This window comes from Xyrauchen texanus, chromosome 1 (genome assembly GCF_025860055.1).
Source record: "Xyrauchen texanus isolate HMW12.3.18 chromosome 1, RBS_HiC_50CHRs, whole genome shotgun sequence".
NCBI lineage: Eukaryota > Metazoa > Chordata > Actinopteri > Cypriniformes > Catostomidae > Xyrauchen > Xyrauchen texanus.
The window spans coordinates 67,161,605-67,175,398 of NC_068276.1; the positions used below are offsets into that span (position 1 = coordinate 67,161,605).

The 13,794-nt window shown below is 42.9% G+C and overlaps 1 protein-coding gene across 2 annotated transcripts in view; it reads left to right on the plus strand.

Annotated features, from left to right (window-relative positions):
- The first annotated feature begins 8,096 nt into the window (after nucleotides 1-8,096).
- LOC127626521 (interferon-inducible GTPase 5-like) overlaps nucleotides 8,097-13,794 on the plus strand; it is a 79,847-nt gene continuing 74,149 nt past the window's right edge. The window contains exons 1-2 of one of the 2 annotated variants that reach the window (XM_052102549.1): nucleotides 8,097-8,173; nucleotides 8,368-8,461. The gene's annotated coding sequence lies outside the window, so the exon portion shown is untranslated. The remainder of the gene's footprint in view (nucleotides 8,174-8,367; nucleotides 8,462-13,794) is intronic. The other variant, XM_052102470.1, reaches the window with a different exon arrangement.

The following is a 13,794-nucleotide window of genomic DNA, read 5'->3' on the forward strand; positions in this document are numbered from 1 at the left end:
GGTAGATATGGATTAATTGTCTCCAAAAGTGATCAGCTAGCAGCTGACTATGCCTCCATTTCCATCTGCTCGGTAGTTTGGGATCCTGGTATGTCACTTTTGGAAGTGAGGCATCTTGCTGGATCTGGGTCAGTGATGTCTGATGATGTGTACCCAATGGGCTTGGCATTAAGTATTCCCTTTATTTCAATGAGAACAGTTCGCAATACTTCTTCAGTGACTGTCTGTGCTCCAAGGGTTACTTGCAGCGATGTTTTTAAAGATCGAATTTCCCACTCCCAGCATCCACCAAAATGGGATGCATTGGGTGGATTGAATGTAAATCTAATCTGCTGGCTTTCAAGTTGAGCCAGGAGCTCAGGCTGAAGAGCAGCAAAGACATGCCGAAGTTCTTTATCTCCAACTTTGAAATTTGTTCCTTGATCTGATAGGATTCAAAGGGTTTCCCTCGCCGAGCAATGCGAATTAATCACTTTCCATACTCGCGAGGAGATCTCAATGCACTGCGTAGGTGGTCATACATTTGAAAATGATCCCCCATCTTTTCAAATTTTTGCGTCCCACCTTTATGAGATAAGGGCCGAAGCAATCTATACCAGTTAAATAGAAAGCTGGCTGGTGAATTCTCAACCTGGCGGGTGGGAGGTCTGCCATTCTTGGGGGATGCGGTTTGGGCTCAGCTTCTTTATAATCCTCAGCATTTGCAATGTATTGCCCATTGTATGGTTGTATAAGGGCCTTTAGGTAGTCTGTGAAGGTATGAAATTGCTGAGGATCTGACAGTGAAAGAGAAAAGGTTAATAGTCCACAAAAGTTTGACTTTTTTAGTTCACTGTCTTGATTTATGTGAGCTAATGGTGGCATCTCTGGCCAGCTGTCTGGTGTTTGTCTGAGGAATACTGGGTATTGGTTCCATCTGCTCTCTCTGTTGAGTTCAGAGGGAGATTTCTCTCTTGTAATGGCATCTGCAGGGTTTTAGCCTGACTGCAAATAATGCCAGGTGTCAGATTCAGTTTAAGTCCTGTATCTCTGCCATTCTGGTCCTCACAAACACCTTAAAGTGGCAGGACTCTGATAAAAGCCAGGTCGGTACTGTAGTAGAGTCAGACCACAGAGTGACACTATTGAGTGGTAATGTTAACTCTGCCTTCATGACCTTAACAAGCTTTTCCCCTGTAAGTGCTGCACACATCTCAATACGAGGAATGCTCTGTTGTTTCATGGGAGCAACATGGAATTTAGCTGTTACAAAGGCAGCCTCCACATTACCTCAAGGGTTCTCGGTTCTAAAGTAAGCCACAGATCCATATGTCTTCTCTGAGGCATCACAAAAGATGTGAAGCTGCCTAATATTAGTGGAACAGTCCAGTTATTTGCTGCAATAACACCTGGGCAATGAGATGTGCTGCAGGTCTTCCAACTCACTCTCCCAGTGTTTCCAAGAGTCTAGTAGGTCTTCTGGCAGCTGTGGGTCATCCCACTCCCTCCTTTTCCCCCCCACAACCTCTGTACTAACACCTTAGCTCGAGTGGTGAAAAGTACAATGTAGCCAAGGGGATCATATTGGCTAGCAAGTATTTCGTAGATGCTTCACATTGTGGGCACTTGACAGTCTGGTTTGCGTCTTTTATATGTGAGGGTGTCTGATTGACCATTCCAATGTAGGCCAAGAGTTGATTCCTGGGCCTCTTGGTGACCTTCACAGAGCCAGAGGATGCTGCTCTGAGATTGAATATCAGCCGACAGATGGCTGATAACTGAAGGGTAATTGCTAGCCCACTGTCGTAGTTCAAAGCCGCCAGATGCCAGAGTTTATCAATATGATTCTTGGCCATGTCATGGGAAGTGAAGCTCTTAAGACAATTGTCCACATAAAATGACTTATCCACTGAAACCCGTGTGTCCTCTCCAGGCTGACTGTAATCTAGAACATGCTTCTGTAAAGTTAATAAGGCACAACACGGACTGCAAGTAGTCCCGAAAGGCAGTACCTGCCATTCATAGACATTGGGAATTCTGTCTCTTTGCATATCTCTCCAGATGTATCTCAGCAGTGGTTTATGTTTTGGCAAAAGGCATACCTGATGGAACATGCCACGGATGTCACTACTGATGGCAATTGAGTGCTCCCGGAAAAGCAGAAGAACTCCCAGAAGTGACGGACCAAGTGTTGGATCAGGTAGTAGGAGTTTGTTCAGGTTGTTCCCTTGGTATGAGAATGAACAGTTAAAAACCACCCTATTCTTCCCATTATGTTGCACCATCTGGTGTGGGATATACCAGGCCTCTCTGGTTCTGTCCACCTGCATTTGGCTTAGCTTCACTACATCACCAGCTTGCACAAGTTTGGCCAGCTCCTCATGGTATACAGCAGATAAATCAGGGTCTTTCTTCAGATGTTTTTCAATTCCTCTCAGTTGTGGTAAGGCAGTTCCTTACATGCATAGAGATGAGGCATGTTCCTGACATGAAGCAGAGGAGTAGCATACCACTGGACACCATCAATATCCACTCTCACAGTGTTCTCCTGGAGGACTTGAATGGACTCTTTGTCTTGGTGTGACCTGGTGATCACCTTTTCACTCTGGTAAGGTAGAACAACCTTTTGCCACAATCTCTCTACATTTGCATAAAGGTCATTGATGGGCCTCAGCAAGGTGAAGAGGCATTGTTTAGGGGTAAAATGACTGTTCAGATCTTGAGCTGAACGCTGCAGTGTCCATCCCAGATGTGTCCTCACTGCCGCCGGCCAACCAGGGGGACCCAGTCTAACTGGCTGTATTGATGTAATGAGCATATTTAAACCACAGAGGCAGTTTACGCTCACGTTGCATGTTGCAACTCGCCCGCGTCTCCTCCTTTGGAGTCAGCAGCGACTGACATCCCTGGTGACCTAAACCATGCAGTGGACCCACTGTCACAGCAGATCATGCTCAGGGGAGAGTGAAGACTCCACCCCAGTTCAATCCTCTCACTGCCCGCTCTGGTACTTCCTGGCCGAGGCTCCCCTCAGCACAGATGTGCTGGCACACAGCTTGCCACGGGGGCTGTGCAAGTATGCGTTCCCCCCATTGAGCCTGCTTGCACAGATTTTGTGCAAGGTCAGGGAGGATGAGGAACAGGTCATCCTGGTGGTGCCGTACTGGTCTACCCAGACTTACTGGGTCATGCTCCTCATGACAGCCCCTCCCTGGCGAGTTCCCCTGAGGGAGGACCTGCTATTTTGGGACGGGGTACCATCTGGCACATGTACCCAGACCTCTGGAAACTCCACATCAGGCCCCTGGACGGAAAGCGGAAGACTTAAGTGGGGTAGTAGGAAGACACAATCACTCAGCCCCTTTTAGAAACAGGTGGTGAGTCTGCAAGCGCTGCCCAGGGAGGAGGCAGACCCAGCCTCCTCAGTTCTGTGTCCGGTGTGCGCTTTGCATATCTACTTGGACCCCAAACAGAGCTTTAGATGCTCTGAGATGCCTGAAATGCTCTGGCCTTTTTTGTCTCCAGCTTGGTCCTCGAGCCTGCAGCAGCGCCTTGGCTTTCCATCCATCTGCCTTCGCCTTGGTCTTAAGCCTCCCTGACTTTGCCTTGTTCCTCTACTCCCCTTGCCCTTTGCACCCCCTTGAACTGCCTGTATATAAAATCATTAAAAAAAAAATCAGAAAAGTGAAAACTCAGCTTAATTTGTTTGTAGATGACACTGATATTTTATTTATCTAATGCAAAGACATTCAGACATTAGTAAATGTACCTTAAAGGGGTCAAGTCATCAAGTTTTCAAGGGGTTTAAATGGAATAAAACATTCCTTAATATTTTGACATTCACAGATCAGATACAACATTAAAACTACATGTCTTTTTTGTTTTTGGTTCAGCTGTGTGTGAAAATCCCAGGAGATCAGCAGTTACAGACATACTCAAACCAGCCCGTCTGGCACCAACAATCATGGCATGGTCAAAACTGAGATCACATTTTTCCCCATTCTTCCCCAGACCCGTATCTGCATGATTTTATGCACTGCACTGGTGCCACACATTTGGCTGATCGCATGGATGATTGTTGGTGCCAGATGGGCTGAGTGTTTTTGTAACTCCTGATCTGTGAGATTTTCACACACAACTGTCTCTAGAATTTACTCAGAATGGTACCAAAACAAAAAACAAAAAAAACATCCAGTGAGTGGCAGTTCTGTGGATGGAAATGCCTTGTTGATGAGAGGTCAACAGAGAATGGCCAGACTGGTTCAAACTGAACTCAGATAACCGCTCTGTATAATTGTGGTGAAAAGATAATCATCTCAATGCTGTTCGGTGGTTTTAATGTTGTGGCTGTATGTGTGTATATATATAGTTCTGGAAAATATGCAACTGCAAAATTATCAGTTTATATGGATTTATGTGTTTGAGTAAAATGAAAATGTTTGTTTTATTCTATAAAGTACTGACAACATTTCTCCCAAATTCCAAATAATAATATTGGCATTTAGAGATTTATTTGCAAAAAATTACAAATGGTCAAAATAACCAAAAATATGCAGTTTTCAGACCTTGAATAATGCAAAGAAAACAAGTTCCTATACATTTTTAAACAACACAATAATAATATTGTAACTAAGGAAGAGTTCAGAAATCAATATTTGGTGGAATTACCCTGATTATCAATCACATCACAGCTTTCATGCGTCTTGACATGCGCTTTACCAGTCTTTCGCATTGACTTTGGGTGATTTTATGCCACTCCCAGTGCAAAAATGCAAGCAGCTCGGCTTTGTTTGATGGCTTGTGACATCCATCTTCCTCTTGATCACATTCCTGAGGTTTTCAATGGGGTTCAGTTCTGGAGATTGGGCTGGCCATTACAGGGTCTTGATCTGGTGATCCTTCATCCACACCTTGATTGATGGCTGTGTGGCATGGAGCATTGTCATGCTGGAAAAGCCAATCCTCAGAGTTGGGGAACATTGTCAGAGCAGAAGGAAGCAAGTTTTCTTGTACGTGCCTTGATTCATGCGTCCTTCACAAAGATGAAACTGCCTGATTCCAGCCTTGCTGAAGCACCCCCAGATCATCACAGATGAATTAATCTCACAGAAGTCTTTAACCCCTCATAATTCCCTAGTTTCTTTAGACTTTTTAAATATTTTTTTTTGTAAAACATTAATAAATATAAACATTTTGTATGTTTATTAATCAATGCGAGAAATATAACACCATGTCAAATATTTTGAGACACAAATTTGATATTACACAAACATATTTCTAAACACCAGCAGTCTAAAGCTGATTGCTTTATTTATTGTTGAACTAAATCCCTCCCAACCATACCGTATGTGTCTTAACTAAAAATGTAATAATCAATGCAATGATAATCATTAATTAATTGCTAAAAACACAACTACACAACTTATCTATCTGTACATGTCTTCATAAGCCTACTTAATGGATTGTATGACATGACAGACAACTAGTTGTCCACTGCGGTTCCGTTAACACATCACATGCAAACTAAAACCTATTAGAAATGCTTTGACAGACAGGACCATCCTGAACGCTTTAATTTTTTGAATTTTGTTTCCTTCTATTATACTTAATGCCACCCAAGAAAAACCAACAGAATGAAGAAGAGATGGAAGAGATCAAACAGTCTCTTAACTTCATGTCTGGGGAGATTAGCAAGGTGGCTAACCAGCAGTCCAAATTGCTGGGAATAATGGAGGAAGTAAGAGAGCTGAAACTAGCGATCAAGGAGAAGGACAAACGAATTGGTGATCTAGAGCGACGCGTCGATGATTTGGAACAATATTCTCGGATGGATGATTTAATCATAAGTGGGCTTACAACAAGACATCAAACTTTTGCCGGTATTGTAACCGGAGAGAAAGGAGAGGATGCCAAAACAAGCGAACAATGCTTGCTGGAAAGAGAGGTTGTCCAGTTTTTTCAAAGTAAAAACATGGAAATACAAACCAGCGCGATCTCGGCCTGTCATAAGCTTCCCACAAAGGACAGGAAAACCAAGCCGGTAATTGTTATACGTTTCGCCAACAGAAAAGCCAAAACAGAGTTATTGAGACAAGGAAGGAAGCTGCGTGGGTCAGATGTGTACTTGAACGAACACCTAACGGAAAAAAAACCTGATATAGCAAGGCAGGCACGGTTCCTAAAAAAACAGAACAAAATACAAGCTACCTGGACAAGGAATTGCAAGGTATGGATCAAGTTGAATGGATCACCCGAGGAAGCAAGCAACATCATGGTAAGAGAACTCAGTGAATTGGATAAATATAAATAAAGACTACTGCTGGATATGCTGATGAATGGGTCATACAGTCAAAGGACACGTACATCTGAACAAAATAGAGAATCAAACCTTTGAACTTTGTATGGATCATGAAAGCCTAGAACTGAGAACATTTAAATATACTGAGCATAAATTACAAGAAATGGAGAACGAAATTGATCCTGAGAATAACTTTTTCCACAATATACAAATAAACTGTGAATACTATACCGATGAACAATTCAATGTTAAGGTAAAAATGGATGGAGCAGTATCCATAATACATTTTAACAGTAGGAGTTTAAATTCAAACTCCTCAAAAATCAAACAGTGTTTACAACAAATTGAACAAAAAAATGACAGTTATAGCAATCTCTGAGACTTGGGTCATTGATGATCAAGCTGTGATGTACGAAATAGAAGGATATGAGATGTTCTTTGTGAACAGAAGGGAGAAAAAGGGAGGGGGAGTTGCTCTGTACAATGACTCTAACTACAGGAGCAGAGTTGTGGAAAATATGTCGCTTGTTAGAGACAAAGTTATGGAGTGTATTACTGTAGAAATCGAGATAGAGAGAGCAAAAAATATAATTATAAGCTGTGTGTATAGAACTCCGGGTTCTTGTATTGAAACGTTTACAGAAGCATTAGTGGGGTTGTATGATAGTATAAATAATAAGAAAATGTGCTTTGTTTGTGGAGATTTTAATATAGATCTATTGAACCCACTCCACCATAATACAATAACAGAATTTATTAATGCAATGTATAGTATGAGCTTATACCCCGCTATTATAACGTCCAAGTAGAATTACGACACATAGTGCAACTTTAATAGACAATATATTTACCAATGTTATTGATAAAAAATAACAAGTGGACTTCTAATTAATGATCTAAGTGACCATCTGCCAGTTTTTGCAACCATACCATACTGTAAGGGGACCAATAAAGACATACAAGTTCAGCTAATAAGACAAAAAACCAGGGGTGCAATTAATTATTTCAAAGAAGATCTTATAAAACAAGACTGGAAGGAAGTTTATGTTGAAGATGTAGATGAAGCCTATGATAAATTTATATCCATATTAACAACTTTTTATGACAAAAACTGTCCTCTAGTAAAGAACATGGGGAAACAGAAATTTGCTGAAAAACCGTGGTTAACAAAGGGAATCCAAAAATCATGCAAACGGAAAAATATACTATATAAGCTTTTTATTAAAAAAAAGAACTAAAGAAGCAGAGCAAGCATATAAGTTATATAAAAACAAAAATAGAAACAGTAAGAGAGAGTACTATAGTAAAACATTGGAAAATAACAGAAATAACATAACAAAAACATGGAAAATATTAAATGAAATAGTAAGAAACAAAGTTGGAAGGACAGTATGCACAACCAATTTTATGACAAAGAATAATATAATTATAAGTGATAAGGAACAAATTGCTAATGAATTTAATTATTTTTTTGTCAATGTTCGTCCCAGTCTGGCTGGAGAGATTGTAGGAATTGATAGGAAAAGTAGAACGGAAAGAGAAACGGATCAAGAGGAAGATGGATGTCACAAGCCATCAAACAAAGCCGAGCTGCTTGCATTTTTGCACTGGGAGTGGCATAAAATCACCCAAAGTCAATGCGAAAGACTGGTAAAGCGCATGTCAAGACGCATGAAAGCTGTGACAAGGGGGATAAAGTTGTAATTAATTTCATTCGATTGTGTATTAATGTACTTCATCTGTACTTTGTGGTCATCCAGGTGTGTTCAGTGTGAACAGTGTTATTTAAATTCTTTGAAGAGGAAACACGTTTCAGTAAGTCACATGTTTTGCAGGAATCCAGGGCTGGTGCTTCACTGTTCATAAAGCCCACAATGTTTTTATTATCTTGGTGATGTAAGTACATGTGCTATTATATTTAAACATAAAACATATTATATTTTAATGTTTTAACAATATATTTAATATTAAGTAATATATACTATGTGTCATTTACGTCCACAGAACTGCCACTTACTTTAGTATTAAATGCACATTTAATGCATACAAAAGAGGGTGTGTTGTTCCTTTTTTGACTATTCAAATCTTAGACAGATCATTCATCTGGGAGGGATTAGTTCAACAATAAACGGTGCAGCATTTCTATTCAGATCTACAGTAAGAGATACTCTTCACAGACTGTTGGTAAGAACATTCATACTTATGTTTTAATATATATTTGTGTCTCAAAACTTTTGACAGGGCATAATATTCCTTTTTTGGATGACAAAATAGACCATTAAATATAGCCATTGTCAGAGGTGGGTAGTAACACGCTACATTTACTCCATTACATTTAATTGAGCACATTTTTGGAACAGCTTTAATAGAGGGTACTTTTTACTCAAAGTAACCACAGCCAGTGGCGATGCATTTTCAGAAACTTAAACACCCTGTTTCTAGTCTTATATTGGGGAATAAAGAGAGGCAGCATCCCACGGAAAGGAGGTGTTATCTGCAGAGAAGCTTTTTAAGTTTATTCTTTACTTTCTCCAAATGGTCTAAATTAGGTTTTTAACATCAAATATTTTAATTAAATTTTTTCACAATTTTGAAGATTAAATTAGGAGATCTGTATTGTAAAACTGTAGATATATGTGTATATGTAGAGGGATGTATATTTGTATGTAATATGGGGAGTGAGGTATATGTGAATCTATAATGTATGTGTGGGCTATATACACAGTGTATATGGTTTATTGGTGTTAATTTTGATGCATTTATTTGCTTATGAAACCATGTTTATTCAAGTCTTTGTGTCATCTACAACCACCCTAGGAGTTTTTATTGGGTGGAATCATCAACATCAAATTTTGAGCACCTGTGGGAACCATGGGATTTTTGTTTTAAATTGACATCACAAAGTCTGTTGTATTGTTCTGAGGAAGACTCCTGTGAGTCGTAAATGTTAACCACATACTTTAAATTAAAATGTTGGAGCAGTGAAAAATGCTTTTACTTTATTACAATGGATAACATTCCTTTCGTTACTGCTTTTACTTAAACAAGCTTTAAAAATGTCATAATTTATTGAGAGATTTTTGAAAGGGACTTTTACGCCAGAGGAACTTTACAGTTGCGCTTTGTCACTCGAGACCAGTTAATGACTGCAGCAGCAAGAACTCAAAACCGGGCTATAAATAGATGCGTCACCAGCGTGTCATCAGATCCTTTTTCTTCAGAGCCATTCTGTGTGTGTGTGTTTCAGAAGCCTGTCAAACTTTCTTTCCTCTGTTAGGAGTTAGAATTGGTTAGGCAGTGCGCAGTGAACCTTTTCTCCTTTCTCTTATTTCTTAAAAAAAAAAAAAGAGAGAGGATGAAAGTCAGATCAAACGATGCGTGTCCCCTTGGCTGAGAGGGACACGCCTCAGTTTTGCTTTGTTTGTTTGGGGGAAGAGCATGCTGCTCTCGCGTTGAAGTGGGGCGGGTGCGAGCATTGCGATCTGCTTTCGGGCAAAATGCTTCGTGCTCGCCTCGCATACTTCCAGGAGTCAGCGCCCACTCTTTCATCGTGGGGCTCTCGCATATATCTGGCTGAAGAGCGAGAGACGGATCCGTCCCTATTGCTCGCTCTCTCCCCAGATCCAGTTGATCCTTCTCGTAAGCCTGAAGCGTGCCTCGGCGCCTCTTCGTTTCACGAGGGGGGCGCTGAACCTCTGTACATTCCACACATAATAATAAAGCGGCTGAGAAATTACTCAAGGTGGTTACTCAGGCTGTGGCCAGACTACAGCTAGACTGGCCAGGCGAACAAGAGACTCCCCCCAAACGCTCCAAACTATAAGACAGATTTCTGTCTGGTGGCTAAGAAAAATAAATAAAAGAGGAAGGGAACGCTATATTAGTCCCTTCCTTTCTTTGATGACCTCAATGACGAGCTTTCTCGTTCATGGAGGAATCTTTTTACATCCTGTGTCTTCGTGCCCTTGATGTCGATATATTCGACTATCATGGGTGCTGAGACACGGGGGTATTCAATGATGCCGCCGGTCGAAGAGACGCTTGCGGGCTATCTCTCGCCGGGCTCGGCATCGTCATTTAAAAAGCCCTCTCTCTCCACAAAGCCTTGCAGGATGACCTCCACTTTAGTGGGGAGGGCTTATCAAGCAGCAGGTCAGGCTGGTGCTGCTCTGCACACAATGGCTGTATTACAGGCTTACCAGGCTGACCTGCTGGACGACCTGAGTGTGGGTGCTGTTTTTTCTGAGCTTCGTCGAGCCACAGATCTTTCTCTCCGCGCGACCAAGCAAACAGCCCATGCTATTGGCCGGTCTATGTCTGCCTTGGTCAGCGTGGAGAGGCACCTTTGGCTCAACCTTTCGGGCATCAAGAACAAGGATCAATTTTCCTCCTTGATGCCCCGGTTTCGCCTACTGGCCTATTCGGAGACGCCATGAGCATGGTTATCTCCAGGTTCCAAGAGGCGAAAAGCCACGAGTAGGCCTTCGGGCAGTTTCTCCCTCGCCGCACTCAGGGGGGCCTCGTCGGCCTCCCAGACCCGCCTCGGTCCTGTTAGAAGGGAGGCTCAAAAGCAAAGCGTGGCGAGTGGTACTCCTCCTCCCAGGGACTGGGGACAGTCTCGTCGCCCTCAGCAGCCCCCAAAGCAAGACCTCAGGACCCTAATTTCTAAAAGAAGAAAACCCTGTTGGTCTTGCGCCTAGTATTGTGGGGGTAGCTCCCCTCGGGACAGGGCGCGTGCTCCACTTCGCCCCTCCCGGTTCCCCTGCGAAGCCTCTCCATTCCCGCCGCCTTTGGTGTTTCGGGTGGTTTTCGCTGCTCCCTGCATTTATCCAGACGTGGAACACTCAACACCCCTCAACAGGAAGTGTTAAAAGATTTATACCCAGCTCAGAGAACCTGGCAGCATAGAAAATTCTGTCAGATATTTCTTGGGTCCTAAGAACAGTAGAAAAGGGCTACATAATTTAATTCACTCGCCGCCTTCCGTGTTTCAACGGTGTGGTTCCCACTACCGTAAACCAGATCAGTTATGTATCTACTGTGGGGAAAACTGCAAAATCTCCTGGTTAAAGGGGCCATAGAACATGTTCCCCTTCCAGAGAGAGAGTCAGGTTATTACACCAAATGCTTCCTGGTTCCCATGGAGGGTGAGGGGTTGTGTCTGGCCTTAGATCTTAAAGCTTGAACTGCCCAGTCTGGGTGCTCAAGTCCATGATGCTGCCTATCAAGACGATCGTGTCACAAGCCCAACATCACGTTTGGCTGGTCACCATCGATCTTGTACTGACTAAGTCCTAAACGAAGTCTAGTACTGAATAAACTTCTCTTCTGGCAGGTCTGCCATTTTTTGCTCACCAGGTTTTCCACCATGGAGCTTGCAAATGAGGCATCTTGATATGATCTTCCTCACTGTAGTAGGTCCACTTGTGATCCAGTATTTTCTCCTTGTAGCGGAAAGAACATGACTTCTACCTCCATGTCCAAGCTGTAAATGGACATGACGGAGGATAAGATCGGAGATATGTTGGTCCTTTGACAAGATGAGGGGGTGTTTAATGTCCTCAGGGATTGCTGCCTTTCTCAGTCGTCCCCCAACTTGTAGAAGTCCTCCTTTTAGAACTGGATCCAATATGAGGAGGCTGCTACTTCTTGGCACTTGTGGCTTGCCAGAGGTTAGTGCAGCAAATTCAGTGGGGAATCTTTCTTGCTGGCAAAAAGCGATTATGGAGGTCTCAGCCTCCAAGAGATCTTCCAGCGTCACCTTCTGATTCCCAAGCGATATTGAGAAAGCTTGCATCTCCTTTTGCACATCCAACCTTACGGTTCCAATAACACTGGTGTTTGCATACTCCAACTCTTTTCTTTTTTCTTTCAGTTTGAGCAGAGTTCCTTTTAGCTTAATGAGCCACGCAACTGCAACTTTCAATCTTTGCCAATCAGAGAAATAAGTCATCAGTGGCGATATGGCGTTGGTGTCAACTAGTATCGCATTGACAGTCAGACATCTCTTTACTTCTGGATCGTCGGCAGTGACACTTGTATTCACAGGAAATGTTGGCCACATTTCTTCAGGTTCCCGTAGGAATTTTGGGCCTTCTATCCATCTTTGTTTCACAAGATCTTCTGCCTTCAATCCACGTGAAGCATCGTCAGCAGGGTTCAGGGATGTGGGAACGTATCTCCACTGATCAATTTCCGAGTTGACCCTGATGGTGGATACCCTGTTTGCTACAAAGGTCTGAAATCTTCGGTCCTCATTCTTTATGTACTTCAGAACTGATGTGCTGTCAGTCCAAAAGCAAGTCTTCTCTAATGGGAACTGGAGCTCCAATTGAAGCATCTTGTCCACTCGTACTGCAACAACGGCAGCGGTGAGCTCTAAATGGGGAATGGTGACAGTCTTCAGGGGGGCAACTCGGGCTTTGCCAAATAAGAAAGTAACATGAACCTTCTCATCCATGTTCTCCATCCTCAGGTAAGTAACCGTACCATAGCCGTTCTCGCTCGCATCGGCGAAGTGATGCAATTGGGTGCTAACAGTCCTACCAAATCCTGCAGGCTTCACACATCTGTGGATCTTGAAATATGCCACCTTCTCAAGAGCTGACAGCCATTTGTTCCACTTCTGCTGGAAAGCTGGAGGTATTTGATCGTCCCAATCACACTTCTTCCTGCATAACCCCTGCAACAGCAGTTTGGCCAGAAGTACAAGAGGTGCCAGGAACCCCAATGGATCGTAGACGGAACTGATGATGGATAGCATGCCTCGCTTGGTTGTCGGCTTCTCCTTGACTTTCAGCTTGAATTTGAAAGTATCCGTTTCGATACACCACTGCAAACCCAAAGCTCTGTCCAACGGCAGCTTATCTCTGTCCAGATCAAGCTCATGCAGGTTCTTGGACTTGAGATCCTCTGGGAGGCTTTGAAGCACTTCTCGACTATTACTAATCCATCGAGTGAGGGTAAACCCTCCTCTGCCGCAAATGGTTATAAGGTTCTTAACCTTGGTGACTGCATCCTCTTCAGAGGGCAGACTCTTCAATAGGTCATCCATATAGACGTTTCGGTTGACCGTTTCAATCACTTCTGTCGGAAAGTTAGCCTGATTGTCTTCCGCGGTTTTTCTAAGAGCAAGGCAGGCGACACTGGGTGATAAAACCGCTCCAAATAAATGGACAGTCATGCGATGCTCTACAAGACCTTTCTCCAGGTTACCTTGAGGCCACCATAAGAATCTAAGTAGTCCTGGTGTTTTTCTGTCACCTTAACCTGGTGGAACATAGCCTTTATGTCCGCCATTATGGCCACCTGTTCCTGTATGAACCTCATAAGAACTCCAACTAACGAGCTGGTGAGGTTCGGTCCTTGCAAGATCTGACTGTTGAGCGAGATCCCTTTGTACTCTGCTCCACAGTCAAACACCACTCGTAGCTTTCTTTTCCGTGGATGGTACACGCCGTGGTGCGGGATATACCACATCTTCCCTATTGGCGTTTCCAACTGATGCTGTGGCACTT